The sequence below is a fragment of the Physeter macrocephalus genome, chromosome 21 (genome assembly GCF_002837175.3).
Source record: "Physeter macrocephalus isolate SW-GA chromosome 21, ASM283717v5, whole genome shotgun sequence".
Lineage (NCBI taxonomy): Eukaryota > Metazoa > Chordata > Mammalia > Artiodactyla > Physeteridae > Physeter > Physeter macrocephalus.
In genome coordinates this window covers 29,995,288-30,012,547 of record NC_041234.1, presented here as the reverse complement: position 1 = coordinate 30,012,547, position 17,260 = coordinate 29,995,288, and the positions used below count along the sequence as shown (strand labels likewise).

At 42.9% G+C, this 17,260-nt stretch overlaps 1 protein-coding gene and 1 non-coding gene across 3 annotated transcripts in view; one reads left to right on the top strand and one right to left on the bottom strand.

The window, feature by feature from the left end:
- SHROOM4 (shroom family member 4) overlaps window positions 1-17,260 on the bottom strand; it is a 211,783-nt gene that overhangs the window by 47,081 nt on the left and 147,442 nt on the right. Inside the window, exon 1 of one of the 2 annotated variants that reach the window (XM_055081698.1) lies at window positions 4,061-4,258. The exons of the other annotated variant lie outside the window; for it this stretch is intronic. The gene's annotated coding sequence lies outside the window, so the exon portion shown is untranslated. Of the gene's footprint in view, window positions 1-4,060; window positions 4,259-17,260 lie in introns of those variants that run through there. 2 annotated transcript variants of the gene reach the window in all.
- LOC112062456 (U6 spliceosomal RNA) lies at window positions 10,700-10,803 on the top strand. The gene has a single exon (XR_002890741.1). It is a non-coding gene; the product is annotated as a U6 spliceosomal RNA (small nuclear RNA).

Genomic DNA, 17,260 nt, shown 5'->3' with positions numbered 1-17,260 from the left:
GAGAAGTTTGAGCAAGTCACCACCAATTGGCTGCCAATTTTTGCCTTATTCATTTGATAAGCATTTGTGGTATGTGTCTTGTGTACCATCTGTACATAGCTCTGGGGATACAGAGATCAATCAAATAATGGCTTTGCCCTTGAGGACTTACAGATTAGTGAGAGAGAAAAACCTAATTCAAATAAAGCATGGTAAAGGCATTCAGAGAGTGAAGGATAAGATGGGCACAGAGGTGAGGTCCCCAAGTTTGTAGGCAAAAGGGTGGCAAGGAGCCCCAACTCCTGCCAGGGAGAATAGAACGAGATGGTGGATGGTGTGCTAGGCTGACAGGGGAGACCGGCTGTTCAGCAGGACAGGGGTGAATAAAGGGAAATGGGTCTGAGGCCAAGGCTCTGGATACAACCACAGCGTCTGTCTGGTGCTGGAGGCTGCAGTCACAACTCTTGCACTGACTGGCTTCTACAGGACCCATCCCTGTGCTCTGGTATATCTCACATGAATAGATTCCACCCTCGCAAGTGGGGAAGAATGGGATGGGGAAGAGCATGTATGGGGCATGGGTAGTGCCAGAAGATAAAGAGATGACTGATACGAGAGCGAATGAGGGGAGGGGTGAGAATAAGAGAGAGGGGAAAGGGAGGAGGGAAGGGGGAAGGAGAGAGAGGGAGAGAGGGAGGGAAAGGGAGGGGAGGGGAGAGGAGAGGAGGGGAGGGGAGAGAAAGGGAGGGGAGAGGAATCAAGGGGAGAAAGATAGATGTCAGAAGGGCCAGACAGATGACAGAGATAAGAGGGAGAGATGGTACAGAGAAAAATAAATGACAGAAAGGAAGAAAAGTCTGAGAAAAACTATAAGGAACTACACAGAGAGAAATGGATGATAGAGAACAAGATAATGACAGAGTAAGGGAAACAGATGATAAATAAAGGAGATGATGGAGAGAGAAATAGATGATAGCTTATTTACTAATTTATTCATTCATTTACTGTGGCAGATTCCATACTAGACACACTGAGGGAGCAGAGTTGACTAAGATAAGGGCCCGTGTTTTCAACACTCCTGTTATAGAGGGGGATACATCAGCTCTCTACCTCCCAGGAGCAGTAGTAGACAGACTCAAGCTGATTCCATCCTAGCTGGGAATGCCCCTCACCCCAGCGGAAACACAGAATATCCCAGCTGTGCAGAGCTCTAGAGGGCTAAGGCCTAAAAAGGTAGTCCTGAGGAGAATGACCTTGCTGGGGAAAACATGTGTTGAGTGGTAACAGGCCAGACACAGAGAAGGAGGTGTAAGAGGAAGGGCAGGGGAAGCTGCCTACCAAAGGTCAGGAACCAGAGCCACAGGTCAGTAGCAGTGGCTAAAACTTATGGGAAGGAAAGGAGGTGAGGCCCCCACATTTAACCATACTGTTCTATCATGGATTCAGAGTGCCCAGCAGGGAGGCTCAAGGCACTAGAAGACCTTGTGGGGAGGCACCTGCTCTAGAGTTTCACACACAAAACCATGATTCTAGAAATCTCTCCAGCAGCTGTTACCCAGAAGTCATCCATTAACAACGATTTATAAAGCATCTCACAGAAGTACCATGTACTAGTATGTGCTAGGTACCATGTGTATCTACCATGTACCACATTTCTAGGCACTGCGGATACAGTGGAGAGCATGGCACCTCTCTTATTTTGGGCCCTTCTTCCACATCCAGCATTCCTGAAGTTGAGTGCACCAACCATCCAGTCTCTTACTGAATTCTACTGAGCCTTTTTTTACAGTATCTCTTTGGCTTTTCCTCTTTCTATCTCTCCCCCCGCCCCCCACCACTATTTTTATTGAGGCTATTCCACGTAATCATTTTTCTCCTCCACAGAGCCTGCCACCCACAGCTCCTGTTCTAGTCTTTAACACTTTGTGTCCAAAATGCTGTGTTAGTCTGCCAGCCAGTCTTACCTTGTTCTACCTCCAATCACTGCTTTTAGATTATATCATGTCAAACACCAATTGGATTGTGGCACTTTCCTATTCAAGAATCTTCACTGGCTCCCTATTTCTTAACCTGTCCTGCAGCAAATGTAAACTGGATCAGACTTTCAAAGCCCTTTATAAGCTATCTTTACCCACCCAGCCCAAGCTCTCACATCTCTGTTCCAATCACACCCTGCAACCAGCTTTGTGCCTCTGCTTTTGGTTTTCTAGTAGAATCTAGCACAGGCTCTGGAACTGGACCTTGGTTGGAATCCACCACTTAAAAGCTCTGTTCCTTTAGACAGGTGCTTTCACTTCTCAGAGCTCTAGCTTCCATGATAGTAAAATGGGGATAACAGTACCTAATTAATAGAGTCGTAAAATAATCAAATGAGACCATGAATGTCAACTGCCTAGAATAGGGTTTCAGTTGTTACTGTGAATGTTCCCTCTGCCTGGAATGCCCCCTCTCATTTTGTTACTCTAAATCCCACCTGTTATTCAAGTTACTGCTCGAGTAATGTCTACTCCAGGGAGCTTGTCCTTAGTAATCTAGTCCCCAAAATTTAGCCCATCATAATATAATGTTTGATATTGCTCATCATCATTTCATGTACGTTAGTCTCATCGTAGTAACTATACCAAGCCAGCAGGCAACGAGACAAAAACAAGTGAGACAGATCTACTAGGTTCATAGCCTAACTACCATTTTGGATGTGTGATTCTGTGTAAGTCACTTAACCTATCTGAGCTTTAGTCAGTTTTCTTATCCAAAAACAAAACAAAACAATAATCCTTACCTGGCTAGGTTATTGTGGGGATGAGAGAGAATATTCTCAAAGCATCTGGGACACATACTGATGCATAACAAGTGGTCAATATGTAGTAGGTACTATAGTAAGGGTTGTCAGCTCAGACTTTTCCTTCTCGATGGTTTAAGAGTACTTCCACCCAGATTTGTCCATCCACTGTCAAGGTTCCACTAGCATCACTCCCTTGCCACACTTTGAAAGACAGCTTACAAAGGCTCCTACTCTCTCTGGGGTTTCTCCAGGAGTGGGAAACAACCCTAAAGGAGACAGATGCAAGGCAGTGGGGGCTTTGGGACCACTGGGAGAAAAGCACAAGTTGCAGGGAGGAAAATCCCAGTGGAGGAACTGCAGCCAGAGCTGGAGCCTTCTAGGCCTAGATTAGGAAAGGAGAGGAAACTATCTGTAGGGTCTAATACTTGGCCTATTATTATTCCTGAAGAGTCCTAGACTTGGAGTCAGTCCACACTCACATTCCAATCCTAGCAGTGTGACCTGGGGCAAGTCACTTCTCTCAGTTGTAGATTCTTTATCTGTAAAATGGAGATGATCACCATCCCTTACTCATGAGTTAAAGGCTGGATTAAACGCAGTCTCATGTGTGAAATCACTCAGCATAGTGTCTGATGTATTATTAACTTAAAAAAACTTAACACTATTAACTTAAAAAAATAACAACAGGGACCACTTATTGGATACTTAAGATGTACCTGGCACTGCGCACTTTGCATGCATTAGCTGATTCAATCCTCACTCCAGCCTTATCAGTAAGCGCTATTATTATGGCCCCTTTACAGATGCAGAAAGAGAGACACAGAGAGCTGAACTGCTTTGCCAAGAACACACAGCTAGTAACCAGCAGTTGAGAATGAGGCTCAGGTCCTCCAACCCTTTTTAGGATACCACACGACCCCGCCTCCCCAAAGAGGGATCTATCTCAAAAAGCTTATACACCTAAGGCTTCTCCTAGCCATTCCTTCAAGAAGCAGTCAGAAAAGGGAAGTCTCAGTAGCCCTAAAGTTTAAACCATCCCCTCCTTAGGCAGTGGGGAAAGAGGATGAGGAGAAATAAGCACAGAGGTAAGAAAATGCCAACCACCAACCATGTAGCTCCAGGCCTAGCTGTGGAGGCAACAACCCCTTTCTCCTAAGGCACCATCATTAAACACACACCCTATCATTCATTACCCCCAAATTCCTTTCTTAGGAAGCAAAACGGGATATTGAAGAAAGAAAGCCGAAGGGGGAAGAGGCAGCAGCAGCCATGATGGCCATGGCTACCAGTAGTACCTACCATGGAAGTTGCCCAGGATGGGGAGATGGCTTAGGAGAGAGCTGATTATCCAGCCAGTTCAGATGTTCCTCAACAATCCCTCCAGCCAGCCCCCTGGGCTTCTTTCTGCAGGCTGGATCCTCCTTTAGCAGAAACCCATCTGCCTTCCTTTAAGTCCTCTTGACAAGAGGGGCCATCAGCCCAAGCCCCTGAGTGTGATTCAAGGGGCTCAAGCACAGCCAGGTCCCAGTTCCAAGAACAGAAAGGAATAGCACTGAAGGCAAGGTATGGCCATCAGCCTGGTTGGGCCTAGAGGAGGCCACAGCCTTAGGGAATGAAAGCCAGTGTCAAGAGCTGGATAGGAGTGAAGACGCTGCTCCAGAAACCAGCCAGCACCCTGGTGGCAAAGGGAAGGATGAAAGGCAGTTCCAGCAGCATAAACAGCCCCCCTGTTCCCTACTCCAGCCTCCTCTGAGCCCTGGCCCGCCCCCTTCCACAGCTCAGAGGCCAATAAGGAAGCTGGGCCCCCAGCCACTGCTAGAACTCAGGAAAGGAGCAAGGAAATGATGTTTGGGAAAGATAAAGCGGGTGTCTAAAAAGAATTTTTAAAAATACACGTAAGTGAGAGAGAAAAATACCCCAGACGCATACACTTAAAAGAATTCCTGTGCTTCCTGGACTGGGTTGACCCCACCCAGCCATCTCCGCAGGTCCTCTGGGCCCCAGAAAAGGAAAGCCCAGATCAGCCAGGCCCAGCAGCCTCCAGGTCCAGAAAAGCAAGTAGCACTACAGCTGATTTTACATAGATGGGGGCAAGTAACCTAGAGATCTCCCAAGATGAATGTCCTGCTGAGATAGAAAGATTCACAAACCATTCTGGGCTGTATTTTCAGGGTCTGCATGTCCTACAGGCACCTGAGCAGACCCAAAGGAAACTGCATTTCACACCAGAGACTCCAACTCCAGAATAGTGCTGCTTGGAGTAAGCATCCCTGCCTCTGCCATGATTTTGCTCTGACCTCTGGCAATTTACTCCCCCTGTATGGGCTTCTGTTTCCTCTCTGCAAAATAAAACATTAAAGTCCATTGTCACAAACAACCCGTCCAACTATGGCATGCTCTGACGTAATAGTCCCAGGCCAGAGCCTGGGGGTCCACATGATGTCCTCAATGACCTACGCAACAGCCAGAACCCAGAGCAGCCCCACAGGAGTTTGTTGCACACACTAAGCCCAAGCTCAGGCAACAGAATTTTATTTCTCTTGGGGATTTAGAGTTAGGGTTTTCCCTTCATAATATTGCTGGATCCCCACTCCAGTTTCCCTTGGTCTCTGGTCCCAATTCCAGCCATTTCTGGCCCCTGAGAGGGTTTATGTGAGCTTCCTCAGGACAAGAAGGATGCCAGGGCCTTCGCTTTCTAGGGAAATCATTCCGGCAGGCACCTTCCCCTCTCTTCCCTCTGTACCCCCTAGGGAGGTTTGGTTTCGTCTGTTCCACAAAAGGCAGGTGCCAAAGCCCTCCTTTGGTAGTTAGGAGTACTGTAAGGGGGAAGTTTGGGGATTTTATGTGCATGTGGATCTGGCTTGGAGTCTCAGCTTTCCCACTCACTAGTTGTTTGGCCTTTGGCATGTCACAGAGCTTCAATTTCCTCATCTGCAGTGCATGCCTGGCACGTGATAGGCATTCAATAAATGATATCCGTTATTAATATTATCCTCTACCCCAAATAATAATGGGAAGGGTATTGTTAGTGGCTAGAAAAAGAATGTCTTCAAGCCAAATGAAGAGGTGAGCAAAAGGACTAATTAAGAGAAGGTTCAAAAGCCAAGCCTAGTTCTCTAGAGCAGCACTCCTTAAACTTCAGTGGCCAGACTAATCACCTGTCCATCTTGAATCAGATGCTGATTCAGTAGCTCTAGACTGGGCTCCAGATTCTGACTTTCTAACAAGCTCTAGAGTGATGGTGATGCTGCCAGTGTGATAACCACATTCTGACAATACACTAAGGAATATAATACCTTTAGTGTTAGCAGTACACTAGGGAATAACCCCTGGTCTGAAACAGCATCAGAATAAACAGCCCCTTCTAATGTCATTATTCAGGCCTGGGTACCCAGCCTTCCCTAATCTGGTCGCCAAGTGCCTTCCTCCCTCCTCTCAGTAACCCAGGCCATAAAAATGCTTCCCTGACCCCCCCATTTCCTAACAAAATAAAGAATAACAAATTTGATAGCAGTCTGGCCCTGTCAGTGGCCAGGTGGGCTGAGGAAGTTTTGATTAAAGGTGCAAGCATGTTCTTGGGACTGCCTCAGGTAGGGAGGCAGGGTGGGAGCATGACAGTTGGGTAATCACCAGAGGAGGTGATATGATGGGCAGATGGGCACAGATAGCATATACTGAAGAAATCCTTGGGCAGAGGATGATTAGAGAGGAATGTGAGCAGTTTGGCCAGTTTGGGATTTAGAAATGAGGCTGGGAGATGGGGTGGGGGTAAAAGAGGTACCCTCTCACTTAGCAGAGCTAAGTTCCAGACAACATGAGCAAGTAACACCTCCTATGTTCAGAGGAAGGAAAAGATGACTGATTCTTTTCCAAGCACTCAGAGGATAAGAACTTGGCGTGGGTGCAAGGAGGGTGAGCACATGCAGGCAGAAGTGGCAGATCTGTCAGAAGCTGGCTCCCGGAAGAGGCCTCATAAAGGCTGTTGTGAGAGGTGAGGGGAGGGAGGTGGACCAATTCTAGAAGGAGTCAACCTCTGGCTGCTGTAGTGGGGTGTCACCCCAATACCTTCTGACAGCACTACCAGTCTCTGAGCCTGGCTCCCAGCAGACCCCTCAAGAGCTACTTGGAGGGAGGAAGGTAGAGGGCAAGCAGAAAGAGAACCGTGGCTCTGATCCAACCCAGGGCAAGAAGAAAAATATGGCCCCTGTTACTTGGGGTTATGCTTAGCCTGAGGTCTGGCCCATAACCTACTGCAGGCTCTTTCCCTTTTTGAAAGTGTTTAGATAAGGAGAAGCACAAAAGAGTGTCCTTGATTAGCTCCGTTTACTTTCTGTGGCTCTTCCAGCCTCCCCCACCCCAAAACAGCGCATTCCACCTGCCTCACATGAAGGAATCCATGCTCATTCTGGCCCGCTCAGCAGGAAGGGAAGCCCGCACACAGCTGGTGGACAGAACAATGCATGGCTTGTTTATCTGACAGAAGGAGGCAAAAGTCGCTTGATCACTGTAGAGGGATATAGAGCTCTGAAGGCCTCCTCACACTGTTACCTGGGGGACCCTGCAACCTGGTGATCTGGAGACCTTCCTTATACGGACCCAACCAAGGGAGAACATGTATGTGTAGGTAAATGTGTGAATGTATATGTCTGTGTACATGTATGGGTATGTATGTGTATATCTGTGTGTATATCTATGTGTATGTGGGTGTATATATGTATGTATAATTTAAAAGAGAACTCTTAGGACAAGGTCTTTCTTGTCAGTTGGGGAGCTATAATTTGGGTCATCTGAGATACACGTACTTTACATAGAAGGGACTACCTCCCCTCACCTCTCGGAATAGCCAGGTCAAGTTCTTTCATGTAAACCTGCTGGATCCCCCCACTCCAGCCTCCACCTCAGGATCCATTCATGGCTTAAAGGAAACCCAGCGTAGCGAAAGGGATGTTGGGGTGGGAGAAAAGACTCCCTGAAATGCTGTGCTGTGTGTCAAGGGGTGTCTTTTGGCTTTCCAGGTAAAGAGCAATACCCTTATCTGGTTAGGGCCTTTACACTTGACCTTTTGCTTTCATTTCTCCACTTTTTCACAGGAATCTTTAAAACACAGGGACACCTCTTTTTCTAAAGAAGGTTGGCACGAAGCAACCATATGAATGATGTGGGAGAGCTCTGCAAATATTAGGGGCTAGAAAAATGCTTAGTAGTTTAGAAACACAGTACTTGGAATTCTCTTTCAGAGTGGACTGTGAAGCATACTCTAGTTTATCTATGTATAGTCTGATAACAAATACCCATCATAGCTATTTCTTGTCAATGATCCCAAAGGCAAGGAGGTGGATGATGCATATTTCACAGCTTCTAGAAGCAAGGGGAGCAAGTCAAGAATCTGAATAACAAAGAGGGCTTTTCTCTCTTCCCTTATATACAAAAGCTAAGGGTGCAACACCAGAGCCTGAGGAGCTTCAGAGGAGCACATAGGGAAAATGACAATAGGTTCACAGAACCCCATCTGTTGAGTCAGCTTCTGCCGTGATGCCCAATTTCCTAAATCAACACCCAGAGTGATAAAGAAGGTGGAGGATGTTTGTCCTCCAGCTCCAATTTCTATCAGTAACATTTGTAGCATTTTCCCTTTCAGCCAAATACCTCCTTCAGCTCAAACTCAGTATTGGAGTACCAACTTTCAGCAAAATGATGGACTCCACAAAAGTTTTGCCTAAAGTCAAGTCTCCAAACCTTTAGAATTGCTTCTGGCCACTCCCTGAGTCATCTCCACTACTAAAGGCATGAAGCCCAAAGACAACGTCCAATAACAGTGAGGACATAAATAGAACGAAGAGAACCTACTCACTCTGCTTCGAGCAAACATGACAATGAGGAATGGCCAATGCTCAGCAGAGCTGGAGCACAGCGAGCAAGGTAGACAGTACAGGGACATGAGGTTGGGGAAGTGCCAAGGCCAGATCATGGAGCTTCCAAAGGCCAAGATAGGAAGTTTGTGTTTTATTCTCAGTGTAGTGGGAAGTAAGTTACTGGAGGTTGTTAAGCAGAGGACTACCATGATCTAAGTTTTATAAAAATCTCACTTGGCTGATAGATTTAGGCAGGACAAGAGTAGAAGCCAGGGAACCAGTTTAAAAAGGCTCTTATAGGTAAGAGATAATGGTGATTTGTTCTAGGGAGGAAGCAGTAGGGGTAGAGAAAAGAGGTTTGATTACAGGTATCTTGAAGAGGTAGAGCTTAATGTGTTTGTTGATGGATTGGCTGTGGATAGTGAGGGAAAAAGAAGAATAAGCCATGACATTTGGGTTGTCTGGCATCTGTACCTTCTTAGCACAGAATTCATTCCCGAAACTGAGTCATTAGTAGTTCTTAAAAAAAAAGTTGGCAGTCTTTACCATTCTTTTATTCAAGCATTTATGGAGCTCCTATCTACATTTAACGTGCTTGGAGAGGTACTATGGAACATGCCAAAATGAAGAAGATATAATTCCTGTGCTCTAGAAATGTATAGTGTGGTAGGGGGTGAATAAAAATAGCTAAGTAACTAAACAGGGCAGAATATTGTGTCATAAAGGAAATGCTAACAAAATGAGAGTTTAAAAAAGGAGAACAACAAGGATTTACTGTACAGGCAACTATATTCAATATCTTGTATAACCTATAATGGAAAAGAATCCAAAAAAAGAACACACACATACATACATACATATCCAAATCACTTTGCTGTACACCTGAAACTAACACCACAACATTGTAAATCAACTACATTTCAATAAAAATTTAAAGCCACTCGTAATAAAAACATTAAGCAAGCTTCCTTAATTTTTTGTTGAAAACACTATAAAATTGCTGTCTAAAACCAGACAATGAGGAAAAAAAGGGGGAAAGTACAGCTGATTGAATCAAGGAACACTTCACAGAGCCTCTGATTTTGAAGACTCAGGACAATTTCAGCTGGAGGAGACTGGGGAAAAGGTCATGCCAGGTTTTGCAAAAACAAGAGTGGATAAAGCAGGAATATGCTGAAGGAAGAACACAGTTTCTGTAAGGCACACAGGAAGTATAATTAGAATGATGCAACAACACGGTGGGCCTTAAGTGTCAGGATAAAGCATTTACTTTAACAATAGGTGAGAGAGAGACTTTGGAGGTTCCAGGTTAGGAAAGCAACATGGTAAAAGCATATGTTAGGAAGGTTATTCTCATAGCCACATGTAGAATGAATTATATGGATAAATACTGAAAGCATAGTGAAGTGAGTAGGCTAGTGTAATAGACATAATAAAAGGTAGAAGTAGAGCAATGACAGTGAGTGTGGAGCAGAAGGGAAGGATGTGAGAAAGGACATAAGAGACAGAATCAAGAAGCTTGGACTACTAATTAAACATGGAGTAGGGAGAGGAGTTAAGGTGACCATGAAACACCTAGGAGAATGGTGGTATCACTAATCCAGATAGGGAAGCTGAGAGCCAGAGCTGGCTTCAGGAGTCATGAGTTTGACTTTAGACATGAGCGTGTTTGATATGCTGTCAAATAATGTAGACAGTCATGCCCAGCAAGCAGCTTGACATCTGGGCTGCAGTGCCAGAAAGAGGCTAGGGCAGGGTATGGACATGTAATCATTATCCACAGAGAGGAGGCAGCCGAGGCTGTCGCAGTGGATGTGACTGCCCACGGTAAATGCGTGCAAAGGAAAGAGGGTGGATGACATATCTCTATAGAACAGCTACAGAGGAATCAGAGCTAATCAAAAATTCAAAACAATAAAATGCCATTTTCAATGATATTGGCAATATATGTTTTTAACTAAGTGTCAGCAAAGTTGAAGGGAAAGAGGCATTCTTATACATTGCTGAATGGGAATGGATTGGGTATACATTTGCTAGAGGGAAACTTGCCATATGTCATCAAGAGACATAAAAATGTTCCTACTGTGCTTGCTTTAGCTGACATATACTAAAATTGGAACAATACGGAGGATATCAGCATGGCTCCTGCACAAGGATGACATGCAAATTTGTGAAGCACTGCTTATTTTTTCTGGAATTAGACAGTGGTGGTGTTCATACAACCTTGTAAATATACTAAAAACCACTGAATCTCACACTTAAAAGTAATGAATTTTATGGTACGTGAATTATACCTGTTTTTACAAATGTTCCTACCCTTTAATCTAATCTTTCCATTCCAAGGATTCTATCCTAAGAGAGCAATTAGAGATGCACACATTGATTTATGTACATGAAGTGTCATCGACTGCAGGGTAATTTATAATGTAAAATTAGGAATATCCTAACTGTTCAACATTTAGGAAGTTAAGTGAAGTACTGTATATCTACAGGAAGGAATAATAGTCTGCCATTACAAAAGTGAAAAAACAGTATACAAACCTGTATGTAGTACCAGCCCAAATCAAAAAGTATATATCCATACACATATATTCATGTATAAGCATACACATATTAAAAGGCTGGATGAAAATGTACCAATATCTTACCACTAAGCATTTATCTCTGTGTGGCAGAATTAAGGGTCATTTTAATTCTTTATACCTTTAGAAAATTTCAAAATTTTCTACACTACACATGTATTAGTTTTGAATGAGAAAAGGTTTCCAAAGAAAAAGGACACCCTTCTACACAGACATCATTTACCCTGGCAACTGTCTAATACAACTGTCTGACACATTCCTAAGTTAGAAATCTGCAATTATACTTATGATTCCACTTAACTCTTTCAAACATCTGGATTTTGCCCTCAGGGAAATCAGCTCAGAGCCCACCAACCTAGCAAAATGGTTTCCCCAACAAATGCTTTCCTGCTTGGCAGTGGATTCCTCTGTTTATGCTACTAATTAAAAAAAAATTCCATCTGACAGTATTTTACCCCAGTGTCAGCACTAGTTGCTGTTCTTTGCTGTGAGAGGTGGCCAGGGCTGGAAGAACGAGGACCAAGTTGAGAAGAGGCCAGTCAGAGGAAAAGGGAGGTCAAGTCAAGGTCAGCACTATGGCCATGCCCAGTGGGTTAAAAATTTTTTTACTACTCAGGGCCTTTTTGGCTTTAGTTTTTCCTAGGCGCCTGATGGACTTGGTGGGACAAAGTTGTGTGGAGAGGGGACAAAGCACAGGAAAATCTGCTGGGGGGATGGCAGCAAGTACTATTTGTGAAGCCGTTTAACTGCTAATATTTACAGTTCACAAAGAACTTTCACAGACACCATTCTATTTAATCCTTCCAACAACCTTATAAACTCCATGTTAGAAAAGAAGAAACTCAAGTTCAGAGGTGAAGTAAATCATACAAGGCTTGAATCCAAGTTCTTTGCTTCCAAATTCCTTTGTTTTTTTCCCTAAACAGTAGTTCTCAAAGTCTGTCGAATAGATCAGCATCAGCATCACCCGGGAAATTTGTAAGAAATGAAATTCTGGGGCCCCACTCCAGACCTTTTGAATCAGAAACTCTGAGAGTAGAGCCCAGCCATCTGAATTTTAACAAGCCCGCCAAGTGATTCTGATGCACGCTCAAGTTTGAGACATATCACTCTAAAGAATGCTATCATACATTTGAAAACAGATTTTCAAATGGCTTCTTTAAAATACTGGCTGCTGCTGGTTTGACTTATGTGGAGTCTTGTCTTCCAAGGGAGCCTGGGAACCTTCCTTCAACTTCCAGTGGCTATGTATACAATAGAGGGCAGCTGCTTGAATAGAATTTGGGCTCCAGGGGCAGGAACATTCTACTTCATGGTGAGGCCCATCCCAGAACCAAGAGGGCAGTTCCCACATCACAACTTCCCGTGTTGAGTGGAGATATGAGCTGGCAAGCAGCTGCCATATATCTGTCCCCCTTGCTGAAGTTTCTCTTCATAAAGCTTTCACATGGTTTCACAATGCTCTGCATGAGCCGCTGAGAAATTCCCTGATCTGATGTATTTACGTTTACGAACCTCTAGTTCATCAAGCTTTTCATTTCTTTGGATTTCAGTTTGGTTTTCTAATGGATTTGGAAGCAACAATTTAGAAAAAAAAAATAGACAGCAATTTGAACAAAATTATTTTCCTTCTGGGGAACCTGGACTCCCTACTCCCACCTCCCCAACCTACTCCCTACCCAATTTCCTCACTGCAGATAACCGTTCTTTCTCTCTCTCTCTCTCTCTCTCTCTCTCACACACACACACACACACACACACACACAATCATACACATTCCTTCCCCATGGGATGGAGAACAAACAAATAAGCAATTTTTTGTAAAATTGGACTTGATTTATATCAGATTTTAACTTTTGTCAAGGTGATGTTTATAAAATTGAAACAAAACCCATACATGGATATGGATTTAATTTGAAAATGCTAAAGCTGAAAGACAGAATCATGGACTGAAAATTATAAAGTTTTCAAAATTCTAGGAGTGAACAGAATTTGTTGTATTTCCCCTTCTACACAGGTACTTGCATTGAATTCATTCCTTTATTTATTCATTCATTGATTCTTTCATTCATTAGTTATTGAGAGCCAAGAAAGCACTGCTCAAGGTGCTGGGGACAAACCAATGAATAAAACAGACTAGACAGACCTCATGGGGCTCAACTCAATAAATGTATAATATGACAGGTAGTGCTAAGTGCTATGAAGACCGAGAAAGCAGGGTAAGGGGTAAACTGTCAGACAGAGCTATGTGAGGGCCGATTCTATTTTAGAGTGTGGTCAGGGAAGGCCTCTATTAGGAGGTGATATCTGAGCAGCGACTTAAAGTCAGGGAAGGAGCTAGGTGAATATCTGAGGGAAGAATGTTCTAGGCAGAGGCATCAGCCAGGGCAGTGGTCCCAAGATAGGATCAGCTTGCCATGGTCCAAGGACCATGAAAGCCAGTGTGGCTGGAGCAGAATGAACAAGACAAAGAAGGGTAGGAAATGAGGTTGGGGAAGGAGCCAAGGGTCAGGTGAGTGGGTCATTGTAAGGACTTGGATTTAATTGTAAGACTGATGGGAATAAATGTGTCTATCATGTGTTTAACAGGTGTCAAGGAGTCTTAAAAAGTCTACACTATTATCCTTGCCCTCAAGAAGGTTCAATCTGTCATCCATTTGGGGAAACAAGCCAGAATTACAGGAGACTTAAAAAGGGGTGGGGATTCTTGCTGACTCATGTATACTTGTTCCTAATACTAACGAGCCATCTTTAGTAGAAAAGAGCTCCGAAGGAGAAAAAGGCCTGCCTCCTATGCCAATTTGAAAAGATTCTTCCACGCCATACTTTAGGCATTTTTATATCAAAAGCACTTATAGTGTTCACTGTGTATTACAAATATTAAAACATTTAATATTCATAACAACCCTACGAAGCAGGTGCTATTCATCTCCATTGTGCAGAGAGGAAAATCAGATGTTTGGAGAGGTTGAGTAACTTGCCCAAGATCACAGAACTACAAAATCACAGAGATCGTATTCAAACACAGGCAGCCTGGCTCCAAAGCCCATGTTCTTAACCACTATTCTAACCTGCCTCACCTACAGGTAGAGATAGAAGGATGGGAAGGGAGGCATGATGAATCTACAATTGAGAATAAAAGGGAAAGTCTCCCAGATGTCCTGGGTGACCAAGAAGAGTTCTGGGGCCTATGGGAGACCTGGGGAGAAGACTGAACTAGCTGGGGAGAGAGCTAGAGAAACAGGCTGCAGGATACTGCATCCATGTTGGGAGTCCATGAGGAATGTGAATGCACAGCATTCAGACAGGAGTGCTTTGATAGTGGAGACATTTCCTGTGGGAAACTGAGAGGCCATGGGACTTTAGGGTATCCTAACCTGCCTAGTACAGAATACATAATGTCTAATAGCTGGCAGCCAGAAAAACCCACATAAAGGAGGTCATGCTTGAGGTCTGGTCTTGAAAGAAGGGTAGGAATTGACCAAGATAAAACATACTTCTATAGAAGGAGTAGTATGTAAAAATCATGGAAATGTGAGGAAAAAATAGTGTCCTGAAGGTAGGGTGTATGAGGAGGGGTGGTGGGAGGTAAGGCTAGAGAGGCAGGCTGGGCCAGAACACAGAAGACCCAGGTTGCCATGCTAATGAGTTTGGACTTTTCCCACAGGCACTGGGGAGCCAGTGAAAAATTGTAAGCATGACAATGGCAGAATCAAATTTGCATTTTGGAAAGATGTATCTGCTAATATTTTTAGGGAGAAAAGAAGCGGGTGTACCAGTTAGGAAATGAATGTTATAGTCCAAAGTGATCTATGATTCAGGGATAGAGTGGCAAGGCAGATTTGAGGCTTGTCTGAGAATGGTCGAGGAGGTAGAAACAATAAATCTTGGTTCCCAGTTGGACAAAATGTGAGGGGTAGAGGAAGGAACCCAGAGTGTCTGCCATATTTCTCACTTCAACAAATAATTAAGCCTGTCACCAAGAAGAGTGGGGAGGGAAATTAGTCCAGTTTTGGACAAGTCGATTTTTAAGTTTTTATTTTTTAAAGCAATACTTGCAAAAGGTAAACCATTCAAACAGTACAAAAGCATATACAATGAAAAATGAGTTCCCCATACTCTGGGGGAAACCATCATTAACGGGTTCTTGTTTATCCCAGAGCAGCAGTATGGCATAGTGTTAAGAACATAAGCCCTGGAACCAGACTGTCTAGATTTGAATCTGCCACTGCTGGCTGTGTGGCCTTGGGCTAGTTATTTAACATCTCTGCCTCACTTACATTATCTGTAAAATCAGAATTATAATAACAGAATACAAAAAAAAAGCATACTAGAATACTGTTCAGAACCTTGCTGTTAGTGTTTAATATATCTTGGAGATAATTTTGTATCTGCATGTACTTTTTCACAAATTTTTAATAACCGCCTAGTGTTGCACTTGTGTGACTTTTTCATAGTTCATTTAACCTTTACCCAATTAATGAAAATTAAGGTTGTTTCTAATTTTTTGTTAATACAAATAATGCTGCAATGAATATCTTTGAACATCTCTTCACACACATATGTGATTATATCTGTTAGATAAATTCCTGTAACTGGAATTCTGGTTCAGAGCATATGAATGTTTAATTGTGATAAAGTCTCCTGAAATCCAAAGAGGTTATGCTAATTTGCATTTCCACCAACAATGTATTAGAGCAGTGCTTTTCAAACTTTCATGTGCAAACAAATCACCTAGGAATCTCGTTAAAATGTAGATTCTGATTTAGTAGGTCTGGGATGGGGCTGCATTCCTTACAAGCTCTCAGTTCATGCAGATCCTGCTTGTTCAAGGATCATGCTTTGAGAAGCAAGGTATATAGCAGGGTGTAACAGTGTGCATTTATCCACATGCTTGCCAAAAATTGTATATTACATGCTCTGATTTTTGCCATTCTGACTGGTGAAAGTTGTATCTTAAGGTGAGAGTTGTTCCTTAAATTAACCTATATTTCTTTAATTATGAGTGTTGTTGAGCATCTTTCTGTTTATTTTTTATAAGCCAATTTTCTTTTTCCCTGGACTGGCTGTTTAGGTCCTTTTTTCCTCTTTTTTAATAATGGTTTATTGGTATTTTTCTAAGTGATTCTCAATCTCAAGAGCTCTTTATATATACAGGGAACCAGCCCTTTCCCATATCAGATGCAAATCCTTCTTCCCAGTTTTTTGTTTTTGGATTCTGTTTCTGTATTTTTGTGGTGCTGTAAATTTTAACTTTCATGTAGTCAAATTTAACAATTTTCTCCTTTATGGCTTCCTTTGTGTCTTGCTTAGAGAGACCTTTAATAGTTTATAATAAAATCATATATTAAAAAACCTAATTATGCCTTTGGATCAATTCCTAAGCTCATTTATGGTCCATTGATCTGTATTCATGTGGTAGTATCAAACTATTTTAATAACTGTAGTTTTATAATATGTTTCAACAGGACTGGTTCCTTTCTCCCTTATTACTCTTCTTTTTCAGACCTTTCCTGACTAATCTTAGATTTATATTTCCATATGTACTTTAGAATCATCTTGGGCATGTTGAATTATGATATGTTTGGGAGATAACTTGTGGCAAAGTGTAACATGCAGTTGAAAATGATAATCTGGCGTCTAGTAGTGTGGTCTTCTCTGGATATAGAAATCTGAGAGTCATCAGTGATACCTAAAACCTCTCAAGAGAAGTCCATAGAGCATTCTTTCATGTGTTTGTTGACATTCTGTATATCTTCTTTGGAGAAGTGTCTATTTAGGTCTTCTGCCCATTTTTGGATTGGGTTGTTTGTTATTGAGCTGCATGAGCTGCTTGTAAATTTTGGAGATTAATCCTTTGTCATTTGCTTCATTTGCAACTATTTTCTCCCATTCTGAGGGCTGTCTTTTGGTCTTGTTTATGGTTTCCTTTGCTGTGCAAAAGATTTTAAGTTTCATTAGGTCCCAATTGTTTATTTTTGTTTTTATTCCCATTTCTCTAGGAGGTGGGTCAAAAAGGATCTTGCTGTGATTTATGTCATAGAGTGTTCTGCCTATGTTTTCCT